The 14,078-nt window shown below is 37.8% G+C and overlaps 1 protein-coding gene and 1 pseudogene across 3 annotated transcripts in view; both read right to left on the reverse strand.

The window, feature by feature from the left end:
* The window catches only part of ZZZ3 (zinc finger ZZ-type containing 3), a 118,162-nt gene that overhangs the window by 73,925 nt on the left and 30,159 nt on the right, over positions 1 to 14,078 (reverse strand). Inside the window, exon 1 of one of the 3 annotated variants that reach the window (XM_066376588.1) lies at positions 4,901 to 4,921. The exons of the other annotated variants lie outside the window; for them this stretch is intronic. The gene's annotated coding sequence lies outside the window, so the exon portion shown is untranslated. Of the gene's footprint in view, positions 1 to 4,900; positions 4,922 to 14,078 lie in introns of those variants that run through there. 3 annotated transcript variants of the gene reach the window in all.
* Positions 50 to 338, reverse strand: LOC136398338 (protein S100-A10 pseudogene; annotated as a pseudogene).

The following is a 14,078-nucleotide window of genomic DNA, read 5'->3' on the forward strand; positions in this document are numbered from 1 at the left end:
GGGAAGCTGTGAGGCAGATTCCTTAAGGGACCCACGGGGAGAACTCTAATCAGTGCTGCCTCTTCCTTCCCTTCTGCTTCACGTGTGCTACACAGTCATTGCACATGATGGTGAGCCAGCGCTTAGCAAAAAACAAAGCCCTGGAGGCCCATTCTGCATGCTCGGCACTGGTCCAGATCCTTCATTATTTAGTCCACGGCTAGATTTTCCAAAAGTCCAGGGAACTCCTTTTCCATGAGTACTCTCAGGTCCTCCTTTGTTGAGTAGCCTTTATCCTCAGCAAATCTGTGAACCATGAACATCATGGTTTCCATGGCGTGTTCCATGTGAGACAGCATTTTGGTAGGTCGTGACTGGAACCAAGGCAGATCACGTAGCTGGCTGGGACCCGCAGCCAGTGAAAATCCAAATTTTTATTTGTTCCAGTGTGACCAAAAAAGAGCACATTTTCCTGGCCCCCTGAATTGTTTGGAACCACACAGGTCCAGTGTCCTGAATACCTTCTGCAGATTTTAGAGATAAGCTTATTTCAATACTAACAGAATTCAAAAAGAGCAGATTTGGCCCTGGCCAATTGGCTCAGTGGTAGAGCATCGGCCTGGAGTGCAGAAGCCCCAGGTTCGATTCCCGGCCAGGGCACACAGGAGAAGCGCCCATCTGCTTCTCCACCCCTCCCCCCTCTCCTTCCTCTCTGTCTCTCTCTGGGCGCTGGGGATGGCTCCTTGGCCTCTGCCCCAGGCGCTACAGTGGCTCTGCTCGCGGCAGAGCGATGCCCCGGAGGGGCAGAGCATCGCCCCCTGGTGGGCAGAGAGTCACCCTCGGGCGCATGCGAGAGTCTGTCTGTCTCTCCCCGTTTCTAGCTTCAGAAAAATACAAAAAAATAAAATAAATAAATAAAAAAGCAGATTTGGTAGGAAAAGATGTATAATTTCTGCCCCAAATAATAACTGTTGACCGTAAGCAAACCACTTTGTGCTTCTGTACTTCATTTTTTCATCTATAAAACAAGAGACATAATACCTGCCAACTACCTCTCAGGGTTACAGTGAGACTCAAGAGATTATGTCTATGAAGTACTTTAGTTTATTGATTTTCAAACTTTAGTGTGCCTAAGAATGCCTGAAACCTACCATCCCCGAAATTCAGATCCAGCAGTCTGGACATGCATACATAAATCTTTATTTTTAATTAACCACCTCAGATCATCCCCAGTTCTACTGGGGACTACCCAAGGATAAGGATCAAATTTTGAAGAAACTGCAACATTGGCCAAGTGGCTCAGTGGATAAAGCGTCACCTGAGTGCACAGAGGTCAGGGTTTCCATCCGCAAGCATGTAGGAGAAGCAATTAATGAGTACACAACTAAATGGAACAATGAGTCGATGCTTCTCTCTCTCTCTCTCAAATCACTAATTTTTTTAAAACTGCATCACTTCCTTTTGAGACTTTAGTTGTAGGCATTACCCTAGATCAGTGGTTCTCAAAGTGTGTGCCAGAGCGCACTGGTGCACCTTAGAAGATTTCCAAGTGTAGCCTACGGTATTCCAGAGAAATATGTGCCTGTTGGGGACCAAAAAACCAACAAGGTTTTTGGAGTTTAGATTTTGGGGGGATAGAGGTGTGGGGAATTGGCTGTAAACTGACAGTCTGACTAACCCCCCACCTCACTTGCCTGATTAGGTTGCAAAAGGCTGTTAAGCTGTGGTGCTGGATTGTTTACACTACCCTCCCTGTTCCCTGGAAAGATTGGAGGCAAGTTTCTTCTATCCTTTATTTGGTGTAAAGTTAAGATGATATGTATGGTGGGGGTTTTTAGCACTCAACACAGTTAAGAGTAAAAAGAGAGGAATTCTTCAATATATCAATGAGGAAATGAGAGTTTGCCTTTCAAATATATGCCCAAATATTGAAGAAATCACTAGGACACATCAGGCTCATGTTTCTCATAAACACAAGAATGAAAAAACACATTTGAACTGGGACCTGCCAAATTTACTAAATCTTACTAAGAATGTATCTATATATATAAAAAGATAACTTTTTGTCATTTTTATTTTTAACCCCTCTTTTTACAAAGTCTAAAAAGCATAACTCAAAAAATATAACATAAAAATGGTTTTTGATGTCAGAATAAATTTAATTTTGTTGTAGTTATTAACTTAATTACCATAAAAGCATGCTTGGACTTTATATTTTTTCTTTAATATCTGACTTAATGATAACATATTTCTCAGAAATTTGTATGTAGTGCGCCTACAATTATTTATAGCAGGGGTCCCCAAACTTTTTACACAGGGGGCCAGTTCACTGTCCCTCAGACCACTGGAGGGCCAGACTATAATAAAAACTATGAACAAATCCCTATGCACACTGCACATATCTTATTTTAAAGTAAAAAAACCAAAACGGGAACAAATACAATATTTAAAATAAAGAACAAGTAAATTTAAATCAACCAACTGACCAGTATTTCAATGGGAACTATGCTTCTCTCACTGACCACCAATGAAAGAGGTGCCCCTTCCGGAAGTGCGGCAGGGGCCGGATAAATGGCCTCAGGGGGCCGCATGTGGCCCGCGGGCCGTAGTTTGGGGACCCCTGATTTATAGGATTTTAAATGTGCCCCAATTTCAAAAAGTTTGAGAACCACTGCCCTAGGTACTTGTTTAAAATGCAAATTCCTAAACCTTACCCTTAGAAATTCAGATTCAATAAACTTGGGGTAGGGTACAGAATCTTAATTTTATCAAATACTATAGGTGATCCAGATCTAAACGGTTCATGATCCATCCTCTTAGAAACCCTAACTAGATTCTCCCTTCTACGTATTTCTTAAATCCTTCCCTACCTCTTTAGTATCAAACCACCATGACCAACCTTAGCCTCATCATGACTTGAACTAATGCACTTGCCTTGTAATTGGTCCCTCGACTTTAAGTCTTGTCCCTTACAAGTGCATGGTCTACAGAGTGATCTAAATGCACACCTATGCAAAACTCTCCCAAGAGACTTCTGCTTCTGACCAAGACAGAGTAACAGGAATGAAATTTATGCTCCCTCCTAAAACAACTAAAATCCGGACAACTAAAACCCTGGACAACAACATTAAAGTTGTTTTCAGACACTGGAAATCAGATAAAGTAGGACAGTGACCCATGAAAGAGGAGAAACATGAAGCAAAGTCTTTATTGCCCCAGATTACTGCTTAGTTTACAGGCTGCAGAGCAGGGATGTTTACCCCATACATAAAAAGATGAAGTGAGGAGTCTGGGGAGACTAAAGTAGCTAGAGTCCCCAGAACACTCACTATACTAGAGATGTGGGAGGTATAGAGAGAGTTAAGTAAGACCTCAGAAGATCTAGAGATCCCCCTGGAGCAGTGGTCCCCAACCCCCAGGCCACGGACCGGTACCGGTCCATGGGCCATTTGGTACCGGTCCGCAGAAAGAATAAATAACTTACATTATTTGTTTTATTTATATTTAAGTCTAAACAATGTTTTATTTTTAAAAAATGACCAGATTTCCTCCATTACATCCGTCTAAGACTCACTCTTGACACTTGTCTCGTAATTTCGAAAATTATATTTTAAAATACCACAGTTTTTACGCTGGTCGCATAATTTTATTTTGTGCATTTATCCGTTCCACCCTAAAAGCTGGTCCGTAAAAATATTTTCTGACATTAAACCGGTCCGTGGCCCAAAAAAGGTTGGGGACCACTGCCCTAGAGTCCTGAGCTAAGTATTGATCACTCTGGAAAACCACTCATAAAGAGTACAGAGAAAGATACACATACCCAGGGGTATGCTGGAAAATGTGTAATAACTGGGGGCAGTGAGTGGCTTGTAGCTCCTGATTTATAGGGTTACCAACGTCTGTGATATCAATAATCCCAATAATATAGTGATATCACTAAGTACAAAGTTGGGAAGAAATATAAGAGATGTAAATTACCACCAGAGCACAAAAATAGTAATACAGTCATCCCTCACCATATTGTGGTTCACTTTTTGCAATCAGACTGTATTGTGGATTTTAAAATTGTATATATCTAATTTTGTATCACAGAGTTTTCACTATATCACGGGATTTTGTGATAGATATTTTTATTTTTATTATTTTAATTATTTTTTAGGTAAAATAAGCATTTTCTAGGCCTAAAAAATTGAAAAGGTTTGTAAGGGTGTGGGGAGAGTTTATAAAGCCTTAAAATATACATAAATAATAAAATAAATATAAGGTTGCTACTTCGTGGATTTTCACTTAGCACGGGGGGACCTGTGATAGATGGGGGACCACTGTGTATAATAATGTCAGTAGGAGACAATGAGTTTTGAGTACTTATTATCTTTGCGCTTAATATAACTGATTTAATTATAACCTTATATACTTCTATTAAGAATTAAACCAGCTCTGCCTGACCAGGTGGTGGCGCAGTGCAGAGCACTGGACAGGAACGCAGAAGACCCAGGTTCAAAACAGCTTAAGCGAGGACTCATCTGGTTTGAGCGCAGGCTCACCAGCTTGAGCACAGGGTCGCTGGCTTGAGCATGGGTCATAGACATGAACCTATGGTCACTGGCTTGAAGCCCAAAATCGCTGGCTTGAGCAAGGGGTCGCTCACTCTGCTGTTGCCCCCAACCCCCACCCCCATCAAGGCATATATGAGAAAGCAATCAATCAACAAGTAAAAAGAGCTGCAACAAACAATTGATGCTTCTCATCTCTCCCTTCCTGTCTCTCTGTCTCTATCGGTCCCTCTCTCTGTCTCTCTGTTTCTGTCAGAAAAAAAAAAAAGGAATTAAACCAGCTCACAAACTTCCTGATATTTTAACAAATGGCTCACAAGCTCCAGCATATCACTGCCCATGGCTCACATATGGCCGGGAATACCTACCAGAGTAGAAAACCTCCAAATTCACAGGACATCGAGTACAATGCTCAGAAGGTCATTGCCTCAGCAGTGGGGCAAAAGAGTTCTAAATATAGCTTTGGTCCCACCTAACAAAATTAAAAGCAAGTCTTAAAAGAATAAAGGCATTTCCAAGGAACTTAATGTTCCACAGAACAAAGCTCAAGAATATTTATAGGAATACAAAAATGTCTAGCAACAAATAAGGTAAAATTGACAATGTCTGAAAGTAAAGTACCACCCATAATGAGAAAATTTAATCAAGAGAAAAGGGTCCACACATGACAGATTTATCAGACAAGAACATTGTTCAGTTACTGTAAGTGTAGTCCATGTGTTCAAAAGGGTAAACAGAAAGATTAAGCATGTTAGGTAAAGATATGATAGATATTTCTAAAAAAAAACCAAATTGATTCTTCTAGTAATGAATAATGCTGACTGCGAAGAATAGATTAGACAGTGCAAAGAAATGCCAATCAATATAAAGACAAAGCAATAGAAACGATACAAAATAAAACAAAGAGAAGGCAAGACTGAAAACAATAAAAAGCATAAATGAGTTGTGCGACAACACCAAACACCGCTGTATACTGGAAACTGGCATGCCCAAAAGAAGCAAAAAAAAAGAAAAAAAAAAAAAGTCTGAAAAACTAATGGCCCCAAAATTTTCAAATTTGATGTAAATTATAAACCCACAAATTAAAGAAACTAAATAAAGCCAAGCACAAGAAACATAAAGACAACTAGAGTAACTCACATCAAAACCAAATTATTTGACCCTGGCCGGTTGGCACAGTGGTAGAGCGTCAGCCTGGCATGCAGGAGTCCCAGGTTTGATTCCCGGCCAGGGCACATAGGAGAGGCGCCCATCTGCTTCTCCCCTCCCTCCTTCCTCTCTGTCTCTCTCTTCCCCTTCCGCAGCCAAGGCTCCATTGGAGCAAGGTTTCCCCAGGCGCTGAGGATGGCTCTGTGGCCTCTGCCTCAGGAGCTAGAGTGGCTCTCGTTGCAACAGAGCGACGCCCCAGATGGGCAGAGCATCACCTTCTGGTGGGCATGCCGGGTGGATCCCAGTCAGGCGCATGCGGGAGTTTGTCTGACTGCCTCCCCGTTTCTGGCTTTGGAAAAATAAAAATAAAAATAAACAAATTATTTTAAATTGGTAATAAAATTAATATTTTAAAAACAGGTAGAGAAGCCTGACCTGAGGTGGCGTAGTTCATGAAGTGTCGACCTGGAATGCTGAGGTTGCTGGTTTGAAACCCTGGACTTGCCTGGTCAAGGCACATATGGAAGTTAATGCTTCTTGCTCCTCCCCCCTTCTCTCTCTCTCTCTCCCTCTCCTCTCTCTATAAAAATGAATAAATAAAATCGGAAAAAAAAAGTTTAAAAAAAAAAGCAGGTAGAGAAAAATGACACATTGTATACACAGGAAGAAAAGAAAGATTGACAACAGACTACTCACTGGAAACAACAAAGCAGTGACCTTTATACTAAAAGAAACTATCAGCTAACATTTCAATAGCTAAAGAAAGTACTGTATCTTTTAAAAAACTAAGGTAAAATAAAGATGATTTCAAATTGTAAATGTTAAAAGAATCCATCAACATTTACTAGAAGAAATGTTAGTGCAGGCTTCTCATCTCTCTCTCCCTTCCTGCCTGTTTGTCCCTATCTGTCCTTATCTCTCTCACTTAAAAAAAAATGTTAAAAGTTCTTCAAGCAGAAGAAAAAGACTAGATGGAAGTCTGGATCTACACAAAGAAAAGAAAAGCACCACAAATAATAAATAAATAAAACATAAAAGACTTATATTTTATACCTTAGTTTTTAAAATTTTCTTTAAAAGATAACTATTTAAAGCAAAAAAGTAGCAATATATCATGATGTTTATACCATACATAGAACTGAAATGTAATAGCACAACACTCACGTGGGAGGAAAAGTCAATGTTGTGAGACTCTCATATTGTGTGAAGTGTTATAGTCACTTCAAGATACACTGTAATAAATTGAAGGTGTATATATACTATGGACCCTACAGCAACCACAAGAAGGAAAGAAGGTAGGAAGGAAGGAAGCAAGGAAGCAAGGGAGAGAGGGAGAGAAAATAAGCCAACAAATAAATTTTAAAAAACAAAACACACAGGACCCAGTTCAAAAAAACACGCTCAATCCAAAAGAATGCAGAATAAGAGGGAAAACAAAACAAAGGACATATAAAAGAAATTTATAAAAAGCAATAGCAAAGTAGTTTTAAACTTAACTATATCAAGAGTCACTTTACTGTAGCCACTTGAAACATAAATGATCTAAAACAGTTCAAAGTAGTTTAGTTATCTGGAAAAAGTTACTTTCCAAATTTAGTTATTTTCCAAGTTTAGTTATTTAGTTAAGTGCAAAAAGAATAACAATCAATACTTTTAAAGAACTGATGTCAGATAAATTGTAATTGTGATGAAATTAATTAGAAATCATGGGCTCACTGGCTCAGCCGTAGAGTGTTAATTCAGCACATGGATGTCCTGGGTTCAATTCCCAGTTAGGGCACTCAGGAGAAGTGACCATCTGCTTTTCCACCCCTCACCCTCCTCTCTCACTCATTCTCTTTCTTCCCCTCTTGTAGCCATGGCTCTATGGATTCAAGTGCATCGGCCCAAGCCCTGAGGTTCCATGGAGCCTCCTTCTCAGGTGCTAAAAATAGCTTGGTTGCAAGCATGCCCCAAGATGGGCAGAGCACTGGCCCTAGATGGGGGTTGCCAGGTGGATCCCAGTCAGGGCTCATGCAGAAGTCTGTTTCTCTATCTCCTCTCCTTTCACTTGGAAAAGAAAAAAAAAAATCAGTAATAAAAATATCTTAAAAATTCACAAATACCTCAAAATAAATAACCCAAGAGTCAAAAATATCAGAAATTATATAGTAAAACTTATTAACAAATAAAACTCCAGATCCTGATAAAAGAATGTTTATCTTCAAAATGTAAAAATGCTTTACATGTACACATATAGTTGGTTCAATGCAATTCACTCTATATTAACAAACTAAAACACAAAACCCTAAGTTTATCTGTACAATGTAAAAATGGCACCTGATGACATCCCAATCTATGACCAAAAAAACATCAGTGGTTGCCAGTGTATGGGGGAGAAGGGAGCAACTGTAAGAGATCACAAAATGGCATGAAGAACCTGAACAGGCAGTGGCATAGTGGATTGTGTTAGCCTGGGACACAGAGGACCCAGATTCAAAACACCAAGGTCACTAGCTTGAGCATGGGCTCACCAGCTTGAGCGTGGGGTCCTAAATATGACCCCATGGTCTTCAGCTTGAGCCCAAGGTCGCTGGCTTGAGCAAGGGGTCACTGGTTCAGCTGGAGAGCCCCCAACCCCCATCAAGGCACGTATGAGAAAGCAATCAATGAATTAAGGTGCTGCAATGAAGAAATGATGCTTCTCAAATCTCTTCCTTCCTGTCCGTTTGTACCTGTCTGCCCACACCCCACTTAAAGAAAATGGCAGAAAGAAACTTTGAGGGGTGACGAATGTTCATTATCTTGATTGTTGTACAGTGTATACATATATAAAAACATCAAATTATATACTTTAAATCAGTGTTTTCAACCAGTGGTCTGCCTGAAATTCTGTGCTAGTCTGTGAAAAGATTTAAACACCCTCTTCATACAACATCAAGGTGGTTAACTCTATAGTGGACAGGCACGAAATGTCTGGCTGGCCAGTACCAGTCCATAGACCGGTGGTTGAAAAACACTTTTAAATTATTGTGCAGTGAATTATTCCTTAATAATATTACAAAATAAACCCTAAAACAAAGCACCTCTCCAGGGTTACAGGTTAAAATCTAAGCTTCTTATTAACAGGGATATACAACTCTATCTGGTTATTCCATCTCTACCTAATTCTACTCTACAGACAGCCTGACCTAAAGTGCAATCACCTATCACAAAGGTTTCCAACCATGACTAAGTATCATTTATGACTTATTTAAAAAAAGAAAAAAAGCAGAAGTTTCTGATTCTGTAGATCTGGATGGAATTCAGATCAGCTATATATATATATTTTATTTATTTATTTATTTATTTATTTATTTTTGGTAATTATTTTTCTACATTTTTGATATTATTGTTAAAGTATGAATACAGAGAAGTTCACAAATTATTAGTGTACAGGTTAACAAATTATTACAAAGCATAGTGGTATATATTTTTTAAGAGTTCCAAGGATGGCCTGACCAGGCGGTGGCGCAGTGGATATATTGATAGTATCGGACTGGGATGCGGAGACCCCAAGATCGCCAGCTTGAGCGCGGGCTCATCTTGTTTGAGCAAAGCTCACCAGCTTGAGCCCAAGGTCGGTGGCTCGAGCAAGGGGTTATTCAGTCTGCTGAAGGCCCACGGTCAAGGCACATATGAGAAAGCAATCAATGAACAACTAAGGTGTCGCAACAAAGAACTGATGATTGGTGCTTCTCATCTCTCTCCGTTCCTGTCTATCCCTCTCTCTGACTCTCTCTCTGTCTCTGTAAAAAAAAAAAAAAGAGTTCCAAGGATGATTCTGATAAACAGCCAAGAATTAAAACTGCTACCTTTGCCTTCCGCATCTATGCCTTTCTTCCTTTGCTCAGCTAACATTTATCTTGCCCTTCAAGTCACAGATCAGATGCAACCACCTCCTCCAAGAAGCTGTGTGTTTTTTCAGGAAACTACATAGACCTTACCATACTACTGAGCAAATGTAAAATTTTTCAAACTGTTTATTTTTTTAAGGCAGAGACTCTTAAATTATATGCTGGAGAAACAGAAGAAAGTAAAGCTACTTTAACTTCAGTTCAAGGCAAAGGTAAAGTGACTGACTGCACGACAGTAAGCTAGCCCACCAACTCAAACTACACCCCAGGAGTTCAAAAATTACTGCCTTCTATACTCATCTGTTCATCCGCTTGTCCGTTTCATTCACCAAAACTGTTATAGCCAGGCCACTTATTCTTCATTACCCTGTTAACCTCAAAAACATTATTTATTTATTTTTTTATTTTTTAAATAAATTTTTATTAATGGTAATGGGATGACATTAATAAATCAGGGTACATATATTCAAAGAAAACATGTCTAGGTTATTTTGTCATTAAATTATGTTGCATACCCCTCACCCAAAGTCAGATTGTCCTCCGCCACCCTCTATCTAGTTCTCTGTGCCCCTCCCCCTCCCCCTAACTCTCTCCCTCCCTCCCTCCCATGTCCTCCCTCCCCCCACCCCTGGTAACCACCACACTCTTGTCCATGTCTCTTAGTCTCGAAAAACATTATTTAAACATTCTTATTGGGTGGGGATAATCAGTAAGGGAAAATGTGGGAAATACATCAGTAAGAGACAATAAGCCTGAGACAAGAACAGTATGAGGCGCTGAAACAGAAGTTGAGTGAAGCCAGTGAGGCTGGACGCTAGCAGGCAAGGAAGAAAGGATCATGACAAGCTTTAAAGCAAACAGCTGGCGGGACAGGGCTTTGTAGGTTATGATAGGAATTTGACCTTTGTTTTTATTTATTTTTTAATTTTATTTTATTTATAATTTAATTTGGATTACTTAATCTATTGAAGAATTTTAGAGAGTAATGACACATATATGTCATTTTGTTTCAATATAATTTTATTAACTATTATGTCACAATTCACATTTACAGGATCCAAAGGACTGTCTTAGAAAATTCTGAAGAATATGTAATTAGATTATTAACAGTAAGACAGAGCATATTCTCATTTTAGTACAGCCCTTAAAAATGATACACATTTTTAAAAGATCATTCTAGGTGCTGTGTGAAATGTGAACTCAAGAGCATATATATGGGAAGGGAACAGGAGTACAATAGCAAATGTGATCAAAGGGAACAGAAGAATAAATAAAAGTTCAAGTAAAAAAAGTGACAACATCCAATACTGTCGCTCATTTTCAGTCATTTAGCAGATATTAATTGGGACCAACTGTGGTGTTGGCACTGTTTGGGCACTGGAAATGTAAAGAAAAATTCCTGCTTCCACAGAATTTATATTTTGAATAAGTAATTCAACAGATGAAGAAGTGTCACACAAAAACAAAGCAGGTACAACAATGAAAAATGATGGTATGATCAGCAAGAAATTTTCTAATGACCTAACATATAAATAGCAATTATGTAGGGCCTGATAAGCCACAGTAAGGACTTTGGATATTTCGGAGTGAGATGAAAGCCAGAGAATTCTGATCAAGGGAGTAACATGATCTGATGATATTTATTTAAAAGGATGACCTATCCAAGCCGTGGCCAGATAGCTCAATCGGTCAGTGCATCATCCTGAAGCACAAAGGTTGCTGGTTCGGTCCTCAGTCCTCAGGACACATACAGTAACAGATCAATATTCCTGTCTCTTTCTCTTTCTCTCTCCTCCTCCCCTCTTCCTCTCTCTAAAATCAATAAAATAAACATTAAAAAAAAGAATCAATCATGTATCCAGACAGCTTTGTGCAGAACAGACTATAAACAAGTAGACAGCAAGAGTAGAAACATGAAGGATGATTTCAGAGGCTATTATTACTATAGTAGAAGCAACAGTACAGAATCAGTGGAAGCAGTAAGAAATTATCCACTTCAATACATATTTTGAAGACAGGCCAACAAGAATTCACTAATACTCTGTATGTTGGGACTTAAAAGAAAAAATAAATAAAAAATTCTTAAATTACTCTCCATCTGCTCAGGGAGTACTCCTCAAGGTTCTGTCATAGTTCCTATTCTGTTACTGTCTTTTTATTGCACAGTAACTTCAAATGCTGAGGGCTCCTAGATCTAAGTCAGCTTCTCCATTTCCTGTCAGAGCTTCAGTTCCATGTATTCAACTGCTTACTGGATGCTTAAAAAAACCTCAAATTCTGTTGTTCAAAGTGGGTCTTCAGTGAAGAATGTAAAATACAAAATATATATTTATTTTGCATAAAGCTAGATTCACTCAATTTAAAGAATCCCTTTATTCTGAATTTATATCACTCCTTTCTGGTGTGAAATGAGGTGTCTGTAAAATTTCTACTCATTTTTTAACAAAATCTAAAGTTGACAACCCCACACTAATCCCAAAAATATATTTTTGGAAATTATACAGAACTGTATTTAATTAACAAAACAATTAAAAATTTTGTTAACTAAATAGTTTAATTGTAACTTGAAACCACTGAGGTGGTACTAATATTGATATTATGATATCATAAACAAAATCAAGTATTAAAAAGTCACAGATCAGGCAGTCATTTCTAAATTATTATTCAACAATTCTATTTCATTTTAGTGGATCAAAGGAGTACTGAATAAAATAAAAGCACAAAACAAGTGAATCTAAGGAGAAAAAAGAGTTTTAAAGACCAGGCCACGCAGGTAACAGTTTAGTCAAAGAAAAGTCTAAAATAAAGAATTATACAGATTATATCCAGATACAACATAAATATAGATGTAGGAGAAGGATTAAAATCTGGTGACAGTATTATGTTATTATTATGATCTACAAACACACAACAAATCTTTCATAAACATATAACTCTACATAGAAGACAAATTCTATGTTGTTGATAAAATTCATAAATCCTATTTTATTTTTCCATGACTTACAAATTCAACTTCACAGATGAATTGTCAATGGAAAATCTTTTGGTCCCAAATACACAAACCTTTCTTTAATAGTCTTTTTAAAATAAAATGTAAATATATAGTGTTAAGTGAAGGAGTTTGTTTGAATGTTTATTTTACAGCAATAAAATGAAATGTGAAAGGCCTTCATGTACTCTAAGAGTACTTTAAAGGTATCTGTTAGTTTTCCAAGTTCAAAAAATGAACTACATCAAAAGTGATTTAAAAAAAAGTGCCTCGATATAATTCTCCAATTTTCCTTTTAATACAATGGCTATTTCTAGTTCCCCAAACTCAGCATTAAAAAAAAAAACTTTACCCAGTGAAAAGACTAGGTACTTTTTCACTCCTGGGTCTTTTGACCTTTTCCCCTGAATATAGACTCATTACAGTTTTGTACTTTAACTTCAAGTAAGCTCTTTACAAATAGAGAATAAAATAAAAAAGTATCCTTCTCTTCCCAAAGGTGAAATCTCAAATTACTCTGTAATATACCATATTTCCCCATGTATAAGATACACCTTAATTTTGGGGCCCAAAATTTGAAAAAATTATGTATTATATAGTTATTGAACTCAAGTTTTATTCATCATAAAATGCATATAACTCCTCATCACTGTCAAACTCCCATCCATTAGCTTGTTCTCATCTGTGTTTGATGACGAATCACTGTCTTCATATATTGTCTTGTCCTCAGTTCCATCTATGGAAATGCAAACAAAAAAAAAAACTACAACCACTGTATAAGACGCACTCAGTTTTCAGACCCCAAATTTTTCGAATAAGAGTGCGTCTTATACATGGGGAAATAGGGTAGCTAACTCAGCCAGACTCAAAGAGTCTACTAGTTCGTAAACAAGCCATTACTGTTCTTAATTATATATCAACAAAGCATGTTTATTTCTGTAGCAGAAGCTCTGGCCTACTGAACAAATTAAAGAAACCCAGGAATGCTGGGATAGAAGATATTTGAAAACCATGGAAATACCAAGTTCAGTCTTTCAAAAAATTCTGCAAATATCAATCAAAGACGTTTTGTCTATACTGTATAAACACAGCTACAGCATACATTTGAAAGGCATTTGAGTTCAATGGGAAAAAGTTTTAGGTTCCAATCCAAGCTAAACCACTTACTAGTTATGTAACTAATTCCTCATCTGTGAAATGGGGAAAAAACTTTCCTACCAGAGAATTGTCCTGTGAATTAAATGATTTATATAAAGTACCCCCCAGTGTATAATGTACAATCAATAAATGTATATAACAATGATTGTTTACATTTATTATGTCCAATATGCCAGACACTATACCTTATATACATTATTTTATTTAGAAACAAGAAACCTATGAAGGTATTATTCCCATTGTACACATTAGAAACCTTAGGCTTAAACAAGTTACACAGCAATTTAAGAGGCAGAACAAAGAGTCTTTTTTTTTTTTTTTTTTTGCATTTTTCTGAAGCTGGAAACAGGGAGAGACAGTCAGACTCCCGCATGC

The sequence above is a fragment of the Saccopteryx leptura genome, chromosome 3 (assembly GCF_036850995.1).
Source record: "Saccopteryx leptura isolate mSacLep1 chromosome 3, mSacLep1_pri_phased_curated, whole genome shotgun sequence".
NCBI lineage: Eukaryota > Metazoa > Chordata > Mammalia > Chiroptera > Emballonuridae > Saccopteryx > Saccopteryx leptura.